At 40.5% G+C, this 13,110-nt stretch overlaps 1 protein-coding gene and 1 long non-coding RNA gene across 10 annotated transcripts in view; one reads left to right on the top strand and one right to left on the bottom strand.

Annotated features, from left to right (window-relative positions):
* LOC126914380 (dorsal-ventral patterning protein Sog) overlaps positions 1-13,110 on the bottom strand; it is a 100,783-nt gene that overhangs the window by 38,415 nt on the left and 49,258 nt on the right. The gene's annotated exons all lie outside the window — the stretch shown is intronic.
* On the top strand, positions 8,538-11,895 carry LOC126915076 (uncharacterized). Its single transcript, XR_007710019.1, has 5 exons — positions 8,538-8,980; positions 9,077-9,409; positions 9,501-9,732; positions 10,219-10,413; positions 10,505-11,895. It is a non-coding gene; the product is annotated as an uncharacterized LOC126915076 (long non-coding RNA).

Genomic DNA, 13,110 nt, shown 5'->3' with positions numbered 1-13,110 from the left:
TCCATGAATCTCGCGGCGTTACACTTACTTCCTGTCCCCCCTATTTCGCGATCCGCCACTTGTTCTCTTCTCCTCCCTCTTGCAACATTCGTTCAAACTCCGATTCTTTCTCGCTCTGTTACATAGGCGCTCTTACTCATCTCCATCTCGAGTTTCACATCACCTTTAGCATCGTATACGGTCTCACGTCACGTGACATTGCGATGCACCGAGCAGCATCGAGGTTATTTTATCTGAACGCGAACGTGCTTGTCTTGGTCGTGTGATTTCTAATGTTTCATTGCCGCAGTAAACAATGCCATTGTTTCAGAATGAAAACAAGGCCCATAAAATTTCCAGAAAGGCAAATCGAATAAAGTTAACCGCACAAGCATTTAGGTGTTGTTAGAATCGACCTTAAGGCAGATTCTCAGTTTTACTGTCGTTTTTAATGCCCAGCGTTATGCCCAGCTACGAGATGATTTTTTGCCTGAATTTTAATTAACGAAGAAAGGTTAATTCATGGTAATAGGTTTTTAACACGATCACAACCGATATTAAGCAGCGTTTAGAAGTGGTTCATGGTGCCAAATCAGTAGACCACTACGCGACCGTCTTTAAAATGAAAATTTATGCACAACGAGGAACATGCGGGTAGTCTGGGATACCTGCTAAAGATAGATTCAGCTTTTTTGCTCTTCTTTGCTTCGCGACAGATGTTCGTAGAAGATCTATAAGGTCAGTTCGCACATAACGCGTGACGTCCGAGTTCGAAAATCAGGCGATCGCTTTAGTACACAAATCTGACGAACTCTAAATCCCCAAACATAGTCTATACGATAATTGAATTATCACCAAGTTAGGTGTGATCTCATTAACTCAGAAATGTGAAATTGGATTTGAAGTCGCGAGCCGAGAAAAAAATCACAAATGTATTGACGAACGGATATGATTTAACAGATGTTGTGAAAAATAAAGAAGCGACTGAGATATCAATCTATATATAGCTTATCATACAATAAAATTACAACCTAACCTAACATAAATCGCCATCATGCGACGAGAAACTAAATGAACCGATAACCACGGGTGCAAAGGGAAAAGCTAGGAAAAACGAAACGGAACGATTGGATAACGATCGGATGGAGATTTTTCGTGGGCGAAGTCAAACGAAAATAAAACGACGTCTCGTCCTCGCGATTTCCGACGAGATCGTAACGACCACGCGAAGAAGAAAGAAAAAAAATAAGCAGCGGAAAAAACACGATAGAGGAAAGGAAGACGAGGGAGCAGACGAGGGAGGAAGCGTGGCGAAGCCAGGTGCCGTCGACATTGTCCTTACGCAACGCTGGCTGGCCGTGAAGCATCGTCCGGCCGAATATGAGGGCGCTATCTACATCTTCCGGTCCGGCCCGATCCTTGAGGGCCACTTTCTCATAGGTTGGTCTCCTGACACTGCAAGTGGGCAGACACGTAGGCGACACACTCTCCTCGCGACTTCTCTTCGTCGACATCGACACATCGCGGCCGTCTCTCCTGCCGTGTCTCGCCACTACGTTATAAAACGGCGACGCTGTTGTACGGCCGTACCTGCTCTCCTGGCTACAGGTTTCACGTAGGTGTACGCCTACGTGCGCCTCGACCGAATATGTATCTCACCGAGTCCTCGATCAACATTAATATGCAGAGGAGTTAAAGTCGAGTACTCCTCGGCCTCGATCGAGCTGCACGCAAACGCATCTACGATCTGGTTGGCTGCAGGGAAATGAAGGAGTCAAGGATTTGCATGTTTTATTGCGAATTATGGATAATTAGTCGTGCTAATTTCGTTTTAAAGAAACCAAGGGGAGAATTACCGAAGATCATTCTTACGACCGGGATATCTATATCGTTAAAATTAAAAGGAGGTGAATGTGCATTTTTGCAAATTTGCATGTTTTTATTAAGGCTAAGGTAAATTTTCATATTCTTTGAGAAACCATATTTTTATACCAATAATCGACTGTTCTACCCTGAAAATATATGAAACGAAGTTTTGCTTTGCAAATATGAATTAATTCTCATGTTAACTAGTAGAATGCGAATATTTATGCATTTATCAAGAATTTATACGTCCAAAAATGTATCTAAAGAAAAGTTTTCGTTATATTTAATGGGTGAAAAATCTTCGTTTAGATCTCATTTCTTTAATTACGTTCGCAAATATTTGACATTTACATAAATAGACACGCTAATACGCAATCAATTAATTAGACATTGACATTAGAATCAGCCTTAAGGTTACGTAAAGATCTTAGAAATTTATTAAATTACGATAAAAGATTGCTACTCGAGTAATTAATATGTTTTTATAGGAATCATAATATCTGGTTCACCGTTTCGATCTGTATGAAAGAGGCGTAAATCTCTGGGCGAGTACGCATGTAGGCGAAACGCCCTCGCAACTTCACTTTTCCGGGGCGAGCGCCACCGGCAGCGTAGTACGACGATCACGATGACGCTTCCCACACGTACTTTAGCTGTTTGCACGTAGCTACAAGTATTTCAAAAATACTCAGTCTGCGAACAAAACACAACATACACCTACGTCGCTTCTAAACAGCGATTTCAGCAATTTTCTTCGGTCGTCGAAAAATATAATGAAATATAAATGGCCGGACGTGACTCGAATTAAAAGGAATTACGCAATTCAGGCTTGAATACCCACATGGCTAAAATTAGATGTCACTGTAGAATTTGCAGGATCGGTGAAAAAAACAGAGACCGCGCCTTTATCGGCGATCGAGCCCAGACTTTCATGTTTCTATGTATTCGATGGTATTTCCAATCACGCCATTACTGCAACGGAATTTTATATGACTTTTGTCGCCACATAAAGTTGCTTAATAGAATTTGGATATGCCATAGAACGAAACTAACGAATTTTGAATTTTCTCCTTTTCGATTTTTATAACCTTTCCATGAATGTAGTTATAGAAAATATATCGAAATAATATAGAATATAACGAAAAGTGAATATAGAAAAAATAAAGAATTTAAATAAATTGGGTTAGTTTTTCTAGATATTAGTAACGCACATTACCAAACACAATATCATGGCAGTTCTCAACAGATTGCGAAAAGGTTAGATTATAAGTATTTTCAGTCACGTGACTCGAAACACGTCCCACATTATCCACCAAACTGAGCACGGACTCCGTCAATGCTTCCACACGCGCATTTCTATATCTCCTAAAATAGATCTGCCGAGAGAACAGGAGTGTTACAGGTTGATAAGCGAACGATGTTTTACTGCCGCGAGGGCATATAACAATGCCGCTTTGTTCGTACCGCGCCGACGCCGACTCAAAGCCGGTGTTTTCTACTGATACAGAATAAATTTATCCATTGGTCGGCGACATAGTTGACCGGCCGACTACAACAGTGACCTCTAGAGTCACGTGATCCGTGAAATTCCTAATAACCTATATATATATATATAAACAAAAATTTACGTCCTCTACTACGAATAACAAAATATTTGAAATTTCATGGCACAAGAAAACAAAGTTTCAAATTACAAGAAGAAGAAAATTATAATCTCAATTTTCAATTTCACGTTCATTCCTGTTTAAAATATCTTCGCTGTTTCTTCTAACCATCAACGTAGGTGGTAGAACAACAAGGAAAGATCAAAGCTGTAGGTGATCCTATCTGCCGGCGGCTTTAGAAGCACAATTAATCTCTTTCGGTGCGCGTGAAGGGAAACGCCGACGAGTAACGTGAAAGGTCGAGAGTTCCCCGCCAGCCAGTGACCCTGCGGTATTTTTCTTTTTGAAATAACTTTAAAACACAAATATAAGTTTTTCCCACATGATTAAATGATGTCATAAGGAGACATCGAAGACGATAAGCAAAAGAAGCGTGAAATTCCAATTAGAGGCACTGAAGTGTGCAAAAATATGTCACCAAGTCACTGATGCGCCCTTCATCATGGACGATATAAGAACCGGGCGCGAGGCGACAGAAATATGTATTGCTAGTCGATCGTAGCAGGCCGTGCCGAACAGTTCCAGCGCAGCGCAAGAACGGGAATGTTAATGCCGCATCAAGAGTTATGATAAATGGTGTGATTTTGCAAGGGGCGCGCGAAGAAATATGTTACTGTCGCTCCACAGACGTAGAAGAAATAGCTCTTAATAGTGTAGAGACGTGGTTTGATCGGTACGCAATGTGTACGATTCTATATTAATAACATGGACATAAAAAATTAAAGTAAGTCTTAGTAAGATAAGATATTTATCAGATTTTTATATTTGCTTTACAGTGCGGTAATTTTTAAAACATTCTTATTATTTGTCTGACAGTAGGATTCAGAATGAGATTTAAGATAGAATTCCGCTGAGTGACATACAACTAAGTCGAGTATACCTAACTTAATGTCCTTTATTACGTGATTTTATGTGTGATTCTGTATGCAATTCTTTATGAAATTTTTCGGTCATATAGTGCATTTCTATTCTCCTGTGTCATTGGAAATTAAAAAAATAATGCTATAGTACTGAAATGAAAAGAGTTATGAAACTTCAATTATAGGTTAAGACTGAAAATCCTTATGCATGATTTATTGGAGGTCAGTAGACAGTGTCAACGATAACACTGTTCCTATTCAGCGGAAGATCGCCACACGACACGCTATACCCGCTGAGAAGCTACAAACGAGTCAATGATCTCTCTAACCACTTCCCGTAAACAAACAGTTCGGCGCACGCCATGCGACGCGCAGAGGTCGAAACGCATCAGGCGCTCATAGGTTGCGTACACAGTAAACAAGAACGAATCATACCAACCTACGATTCATTGGTCGGGCTAAGATATCCAACTTACTTATTACAATGAAAGTACAAATACGAAAAGCAACGAGACTGGAAAATAAACGTATGTGAAAAGACAGACCAGCGTACAAAAATTGGGGAATTAACCGCAACATATAAAAAAATTCAGGCGAAGAATGGAAACGTAGGATAAAAAGAGAAAGAAAGAGGGGAATAAGAAAGGACGAACGAAGGAAAGACGAAGAAGACGAAAAAAGGCAAAACGCGAAGACTCCCTCTCCTCGCTTCTCTTTCCTGGCCGTACGCTGTCGTCGAGACGGCAACTGGCGATGCAATGTCGAGTGCCGAGTGCTATATATAGGTGGCCCTGAGTGTGCAAAAATCACCCTACAAAAATCTGGATCAAGGGGCCATTCACCAACTACGCCAAGCATTACGCGGTGTCTGGTGTATCCTAGAGCACGCCAAAGCGCCTTCAACAGACGTCGTCCAGATCGACGTCGCCGTCGTCGTCGACGTCGTCATCGTTTGTCCCTGATACATACATCAGAATGTTGCGTGCGGGCATTCTTACATCCATATATAGTAAAAGCCGAATCAAATTCTGTACCGTCGCTGTCTGCCAATGCTGTCGTTCCCCTGCCACTTGTTCGGCGCTCGAAAGATACATTAAGATGATCGTTAACGCTGACTGTGCAGGTTTTATATTCGGGTCGCAAGCGTGGGATGTTTGATTGTCGATTTGCATGATCGTGGGTGCGGCTCGTATTAGATTTTACATTTACGATTTATTTTTATATTTCCTTCTCTCTTGCTCTATAATGTAATTAAATTTGTAATAGTCTTCAGATGAAAGTAGATCGCTAGAACGTTCTTGACACGTCCGATCGGTTGCTGAATCGCGATAAGCGTTAAGCTACGCCCTCGCTGGACCGATAACTAGAAATCCGTTGCTGATAATCCATATTTCTTGAAGAAATTACTGATATTTGTTGCTTATTGTTTCTCTAGGTTCCTCCACGCTCGCCAGTTACCAGTAACAAAATATGCTGTTTATTATATATCGTTGCTTCTATGAAGATACACCTTTAGGTTATGGCTACAGTATGTGCATATTTTAACGAACTGTCGTTCTAACGAATATATCGAAACAATTATATATAGATAGATAATATATAGATTCTTACGAATATATGGGTTATCAATTCTCAAATGTTTTATTCAAACGTTTTATAAACGGCAGTTAGTCAGAACACGCGTTATATCTATAGCATTAGATCAGTGCATGGTGATAATTGAAATTCGCGTGACTAGTGGCGCCAGAAACCTGCTAGAGATCGGGCGACGCGATAAGTCAGCCGGAGGCCAGCGTTCAGCCGACAGAAAAATCCTCGTGCGATATCCCTGCAAAGCAACTGAGCACAGGTTGCCCGAAAATGGTCAAACCTTTTCCAAGAGAAAAGAGGCAGGTCCGTTGTTATACTTCCTTACACGCGTAATTATGACCGTATTTGTCGTCACGACTGAGATCAGTCTTACCTATCTGCTCACTGATCATACTAACTCGTCTCCTCCTTTCACCTCCACCTCTGATCCCCCTACGCCGTATTACAACTCAACAGTTCCCCTATCATTTTTCCACGAGTCTCCACCCCTTTTTCCCTTATATTCATTTCCACCTCCGTTCTAGTTCCTTTTACGGACTTTCTCGTTTCTTTCCTCTTACTCTCGCCATCTTTCTCCCCTCCATGCTGCATCTACACTGACTGCTCCTGACTGTAACTGGCACTTCACCTTTCTCCATTTTCCTTATTTCTCTATGGTTCTCTACCAATCATAGATAAGATATTATAGTATGGTCATTTTAAGAAATACTTATGGAATAAGCATGAATAAAGTATATAGTTTGCGCGTAAGCTCACATATACTTGTACGTATATGAGTACAGTTGAGAACTGCGTGAGTGAGATACATAATGTGTCATGTTGGTTTTCAATGATGGTTTTCCTAACGAACCGCGAAATTAAAAGATTCTCAGAGGCATCGCGACCATCGTGCACGATCACTCACCGTTACCACCCGCTCCACGCACAACTGTGAAGAGAAATCGAGCGGGAATCGTACGAAGAATCGGTGTGCGCGCGCAACTGCAGCGTTCTGCTGATCCTTGCGTGCTTCCAGAATTTCTAGCGCTCGAATAACTTAATCTCGAGGAGTGTCTCCGGTTTCATGGAAACGCAATCTTCCTAACCTAACACACTTACTTTATTCTACCAACCTAAGTAATTTATTGAGCCGTTGCGAATTGAAATTCTGTATAAGTCGAAAACTGAATTTTTGAAAGTTTATTAGAATGCAAGATACCGTTGATCTATAGAGGTTAGGAATGATGTATAACAGATCAGTATAGGATAAACGTACTAACAAATATTATTCACATTTTATCTTACTCTGTTTATTTTTTAACCATACACTTGCTATTCGTTCGAACCACCGTACTCGTTGCACCCACGCATCACATCGGCCGTGAATCACATCGATTCCGTGCATTCACACGCACACAGGATCGCGAACCTAACGTACGATATCCGGTGCTCGTCGCGTACATCGACGCTCGTCGTTCTCGCCCTCGTTCGCGGAATGAGACACGGCGAAATTTTAAATTCGCTCTCGCTTTCTCGCCGTCTTCTTCGAAATCCTCGCGATGAAAATATTTCCAGTAAACCAAAAAGAACAGCTATCGCTGTACTCGGCTGCGTGATAACTTTCAACTAGCTATCGGAGTTTCTCTCGTCCGAAAAAGAAAAGACGAAAAGAGAAAGAAGATAAAAAGATTCGTGAAAAAATAAACTTTTCTGTTTAGCGATACTTCGTTTTGCTTCCACTGGAGGAAAATTTTGAATATTCTATTTTCAATTTGAAGAAACGAGTGCGTATATAAACGGATTTTCCTTGCAAAATCACTTTTTCCATTTTGCGTAAACTTGTGCACAACTCGCGAGAATACACGCTGATTCTTGTACATGTTGATTCACATGTGCATACGTAGTTCAGGATCAGATCCAAATTACCTTTATTTAAACTATTTAAATTTAACATATCGCTACTAATAGATAGTACCGTTCTATTTTGACTCTCGAGGTTGTTACATATTTAAAACTTTCATAAACAATGCAAAACATAATTTTAAAGGAAGTGCATGCAAATTATAACTTGAAAACACAGACTCGATAAATCTCGTAATAATCTACATCACGATAGCGTAAGAGGCGAATGATGTGTATCGTGCGTGCGAATAACGCGTGCCAAATGGAAGGGGCCACGTAACCGGTCGGTGCACGACCAGAAACGATCTCGTAAAGAATACGACGATGCGGTAAGAAAGCGTTGAAACCATTCGTCAAGGGTCTCTCGCGTTTAGTCGAAACTTCGTTCGTCTGTCTCTCTCGATATGACCGAGCGCCATTGTAGAAGGGGCGAAGAGACAGACAAAACGAAACGACCGCGAGAGGGCGACAAAAAACGATCGAACGAGTAATGTCGCTCGCGTAATTCACTGTTTCGCTCGACGGAGTTCTGCGAGATCTGATGGAGATGAGAACGAGATAGAAAACAACGGTTGTATCGCCATATAGTGTTTTAAAACGTTTAATTACGAAAAAGTCATTCAACGCATAATTCATAGTTTACAGATACAATATTAGACGAATCACATCATGCGTTTGGAAATTGACCATTTGTGGCTGCATCTACTTGAAAGTGAAAGTGTCGTCAAATTTTTGCAATCTTTTCATTGCAAAACTTAAATATGCAGCAGCTACGACGAGTATTTGTACAGATCCTTATTTTCCCTATATTCCATTTTTACTGTTCAGCAAATTTTTGCAATCATATGAAAGTACTACTAAATGATGCAAAATTTAATATACTTGAAACTAATTAATTAGAATATATACGTAGATGCTATAATAAAGACAACATGCTGTACAAGTACTTTTTCTAACCGCTCTATGTCTCTCTCTCTCTACAAAATTCATGATACATAAAACAAATGACTGCACATTTTACATGTAGGAGAATTACAGAAGAAGAGTCATCGACCGTTGAATGTTATTCCTTAAGACAGTAGAGATGACTAACCTCCGTGTCCATTATTACCTGTGTACTTATTTAAATAATCTTCCTAGGTAAATAACATCCTAATTAGCGATGCTTAAGAATATAGAAACTTAACGAAGCGAACAGTCGACCATACAAAATGATCAATATTACGATTATTGCAGCCGTTATCGAACAATGAGAAGATCATGGTAGAACAGAACGAGAAAACCACGGACACTATCGAAGTGTAAAGAGCTCTCGAAGACGAAGAAGAGGTAGAAGTATGGAACGAGACGAAAGAGGGAAGAGCGATACAGGGGAAGTGCGGGGAGCAACACGAAGATGCGTTTGAAGAGCAAGCGGCCGAAACAGAAGAGGGGCGAGGAAGGGGGCGCGGGTGATAGGGGAGAGTTGTTCGGTGTGCTGCCACACTCAGAATGGAGTCGAGTGCCAGAGAGTCGGTTGTCCGTGTATTTCAGGCGGCACGGGCCACTGCACTACCCCTACTACTTGTCGTACGTGCTATGTATATCGTACCTTTCATATAATGCACGCACCCGGAGACATGTTTTGTGGGACCCAATGGATAAATGCTCTGGCTTCTAGGCGCCGACACTCTGTTCTGGAATACTCGGCAGACACTAACGTATGTCCTCGGAATCCGCTTTTGAGCTTGCTATGAGGAACAAAGAAAAGGAAAAAGGAAGAAAGATGGAAGGAACGAGTAACGTGCTACACCGTAAAATTATTTCCAGCGGAGCGCCGATCGTGATAACTGATAAGGTTTGGGGAATGCAGCGGGAGAAGAAAACGACACCGATCTAGAATCTACTTTTCTGTAAGCGGAGATTTTTTTAAGGAGGTTTTATATTTATCGTTACACAATATGGTTGTCGAGTTCTGTCAAATATTTCTGAATGAAAATAGAATATACATATTTGATCGGTCAAAAAATTCTATGGCGCAAGTTGAAAAAGATTTAACCATAGAATTAGACTAAGACTCTTTGCTGTCTACACCTTCGTGGATCTCTTCTCGACAAATTTGTCATTTTTCTTGATAATGAATTTCTTTAAATAGCTTTTACCAAATTCTATGATATATATTTCATCTACCGTGTCTTCTGAATAAAGAATTTTGTAAAGAATTTTGGAAAGACGTCATATATATATTCAACACAGTTTGCCATAGTATAGAAAAAATGTATAATATTTAGACAGCATTTGCGACCTCGATCTCAACAATACGTACGTTGATAGACAGTAATTCTATTAAGTTAATACTATTAAGTCGTTAACGTTAACATACCGTTTCATGTATACAGGTTATATATACGTCAACTGTTGGTAGTTGCTACTCGCGAAGGCACCATTAACCCTTTCAGTGGACGCAATAGAGTGGTTACATTTCCGGAATGCCGAGGCTGTCTATCTTACCACGGAATTATTCCCGAATTACTTTCACAATTTATATACATAATAATTCTAATAACAACCTCGTTCCTCTCTCTTCGCTAATAGTAAGTTGAATGTATGCCAAGTTACAAATAACGAGTCCTTAAAAATATACTAACCTCTTCGATAATAAAAGCATACATTAATATCTTTCAGAAAAAGGAATGCGATATAATTAGGATGAATTTTCAATTGTTCATTTTATATAAAACAATATCTAATCTTGGGAACAAGTTGCAACAGCGTGCACCTTAATTGACGTCATTCTGAGCATACGCACGCGAGCAGAAGCAGCCTCGAATTATAAGATAGATAGTAAATGTTATAAACACAATTCACGATTCAAATTGAGTAATTTAATTAACGAAGAACCGGTGATTGTATTCTGTTAATGATTTCACGAATGCTTCAGATCTGAATCATCCGAGCTCGTTCGTCGGTCGATCAGAGTGTGAACGCGCGACGATAAATGCAGGCCAATCGCGGTTGAAATTGAGCGATTCAATTAATGAGGAGCCGTGGAAAGAGCAGGAGCAAGGTCTACGAAGAAAAAGCTAACCGGACGGCGGAAGGAATAAATAGCACGGCAAGGAAAGCAAAACGAAGCGATAGAACGCCTGCCAGATGTACAAATCAAACGTGCGATCGGCAATTCTTCGTAATTTCTTGCAAACGCGAAGCCAGTTTCGTGACTCGAAAATTACTCGGTCGACGACGTTGCTTCGTGTTCTCTTCCCTGAAATTAAACGCGCCTCGCACGTCATTAACGTTCTCTTGCATAATCAGAATTAATTATCGATTATTTGCCAATTTTAAGCCGAAGTCTTGTCTTTAATTATAACATCTGCTCTATGGTAATCGAAATGCACTATTTTATATCATAAATAATCTGTATTTAAAAAGTTCATTAAGACCAGTGTCTTTTGAACTTAGAAGTTGTACAATGCCTTCTCTAAAGTAATCTATCCTAACCTCGATCAGCTCTTTCACTCTCCGGAGTTGTGCATAAGCAACACTATACTTTAAAATATTATTAGCTAGTAAAACAATAAATGTATATATTTATGGTAAAACTGACGCCAATTTTACTGCATTATATATTCTTTGTAAAAAGATCAGAAGAGAAGTGTTTCTGTTGATACATTAGTAAAAGGATTACCAACGTCGACTGGGACTTCGATTACCAACATCTTAATTTCAATCATTAATTACAATCTAAACTATCAAAAACAAGATTCGAACTTTATTATGTGTACCACCATAAAGGCACCTTGCCACGCCTTTAAAATAATACACAAGAACAAAAGAAAAGTAGGTTAGAAAGTATGAAACGTAAAATGTCTGCATGCGTCAGAACTGACCTAACCTCCAACGCCTGAAGATTAACAACATCTGACTAAAACTTCAATTGTATCGATATTTTCATTTCAATTAATTTCAATAAATTACGATTGCAGGACTAAAAAGAATTAAAATCAAGATTGTAGCGTTTCCATGTTTAGCATAAAGATACCGCAACCCCTGTAGAGGGTCCCCGTCGGGATTCAATCGTGTGTGCCATCACGTCGTGTACGTGCGCAGCGAAAAATTCAAAGACGCGGCACTCGGTCATTCACGCGACGGCACCGCGACCGAGTCGAGGCAGAAAAGGAACGCGTCACGCAGGAGGCGGGAAATAGAGAAGTCACGAGCAGACAGAGAAAGAAGAGAGAGGCAGAGGCGCAGTTAGAAAGAGATGCCTCGACGACTCTTGGCCTCCCAGATGCGTAAAAGCGGGGCGCCGACTCGGGATTCCTCATAATTTCTTCCCCGTTGGGACGCAAACCGGCCTCGTCACTCATCGCGCTTTAAAGTCACTGTTAATACATACTCGCCTTCTCCTTTCCTCCGCGCACATCTGTCGCGCCACAGTTAAATAACTCGAATGATCGCGAAGGATTTAGCCGTCACGCGTTCCTCTCTCTTTATAGCGACTGTAAGAGCGCGCGCGCGCGCGCGCACACACACACGAGAGACCACGAGTCAAGCGAACCAGGCGCGATGCATCGTCGCTGCGTGCAAAAAGTCGGAAAGACGAACGGATCGTTACTTCTCCTTTCCCCTTCTATGTTTTGTTTGTACTGTTGGGACCGATATACTCCATCGATACGTATCGATACCAACTTACGAATAAAATTGTCGACTCTGATCCTTTTCAGTAATTTTGAACATTAAATGCGATGAACTGAAAAGACATTGAATTTTTTAAGTTTTCGTTATTTCGTCAAAAAAGATCGGAGAGTCGGATGATCGAAACTGGGAAAGTCACTGAACTGCGTACGCACTTATCTCAAAAGCCTACTCCAGACTGATCGAAGACAGTCCGCAATTTTGTACATCTACGTCTGATTTGTCCATAGACATTGCCTCTTGTATAATCGACCAATATGTATATATACGTAGCTACTTATCTCTGGGTTTGTATTTTGTATCCCTTTATCTGCGGATTGTTCGCTGGGAACGTATGTAAATTGTCTGCGGGCAGTTGTCTGTCAGTTCAGACCAGACTAAACTTTACCAATATAATCGTGATAGTCGGATCTGATTACAGTGATAAATAATGTCAATGTTTTAAGTTAAGCGTTAATGTTATAAGACACATCGTATATTTATACAATGTTTTTACAAATGTTCGTGTACTTTCGTGAGCTTTTCGTCAGTAAATATCGAATTGTTTGAACATTACGGATATGTATCGTATCAGTCCCATCGCTGTTTCTTCG

This window comes from Bombus affinis, chromosome 1 (assembly GCF_024516045.1).
Source record: "Bombus affinis isolate iyBomAffi1 chromosome 1, iyBomAffi1.2, whole genome shotgun sequence".
Lineage (NCBI taxonomy): Eukaryota > Metazoa > Arthropoda > Insecta > Hymenoptera > Apidae > Bombus > Bombus affinis.
This window is presented reverse-complemented; position numbering and strand designations above follow the sequence as displayed.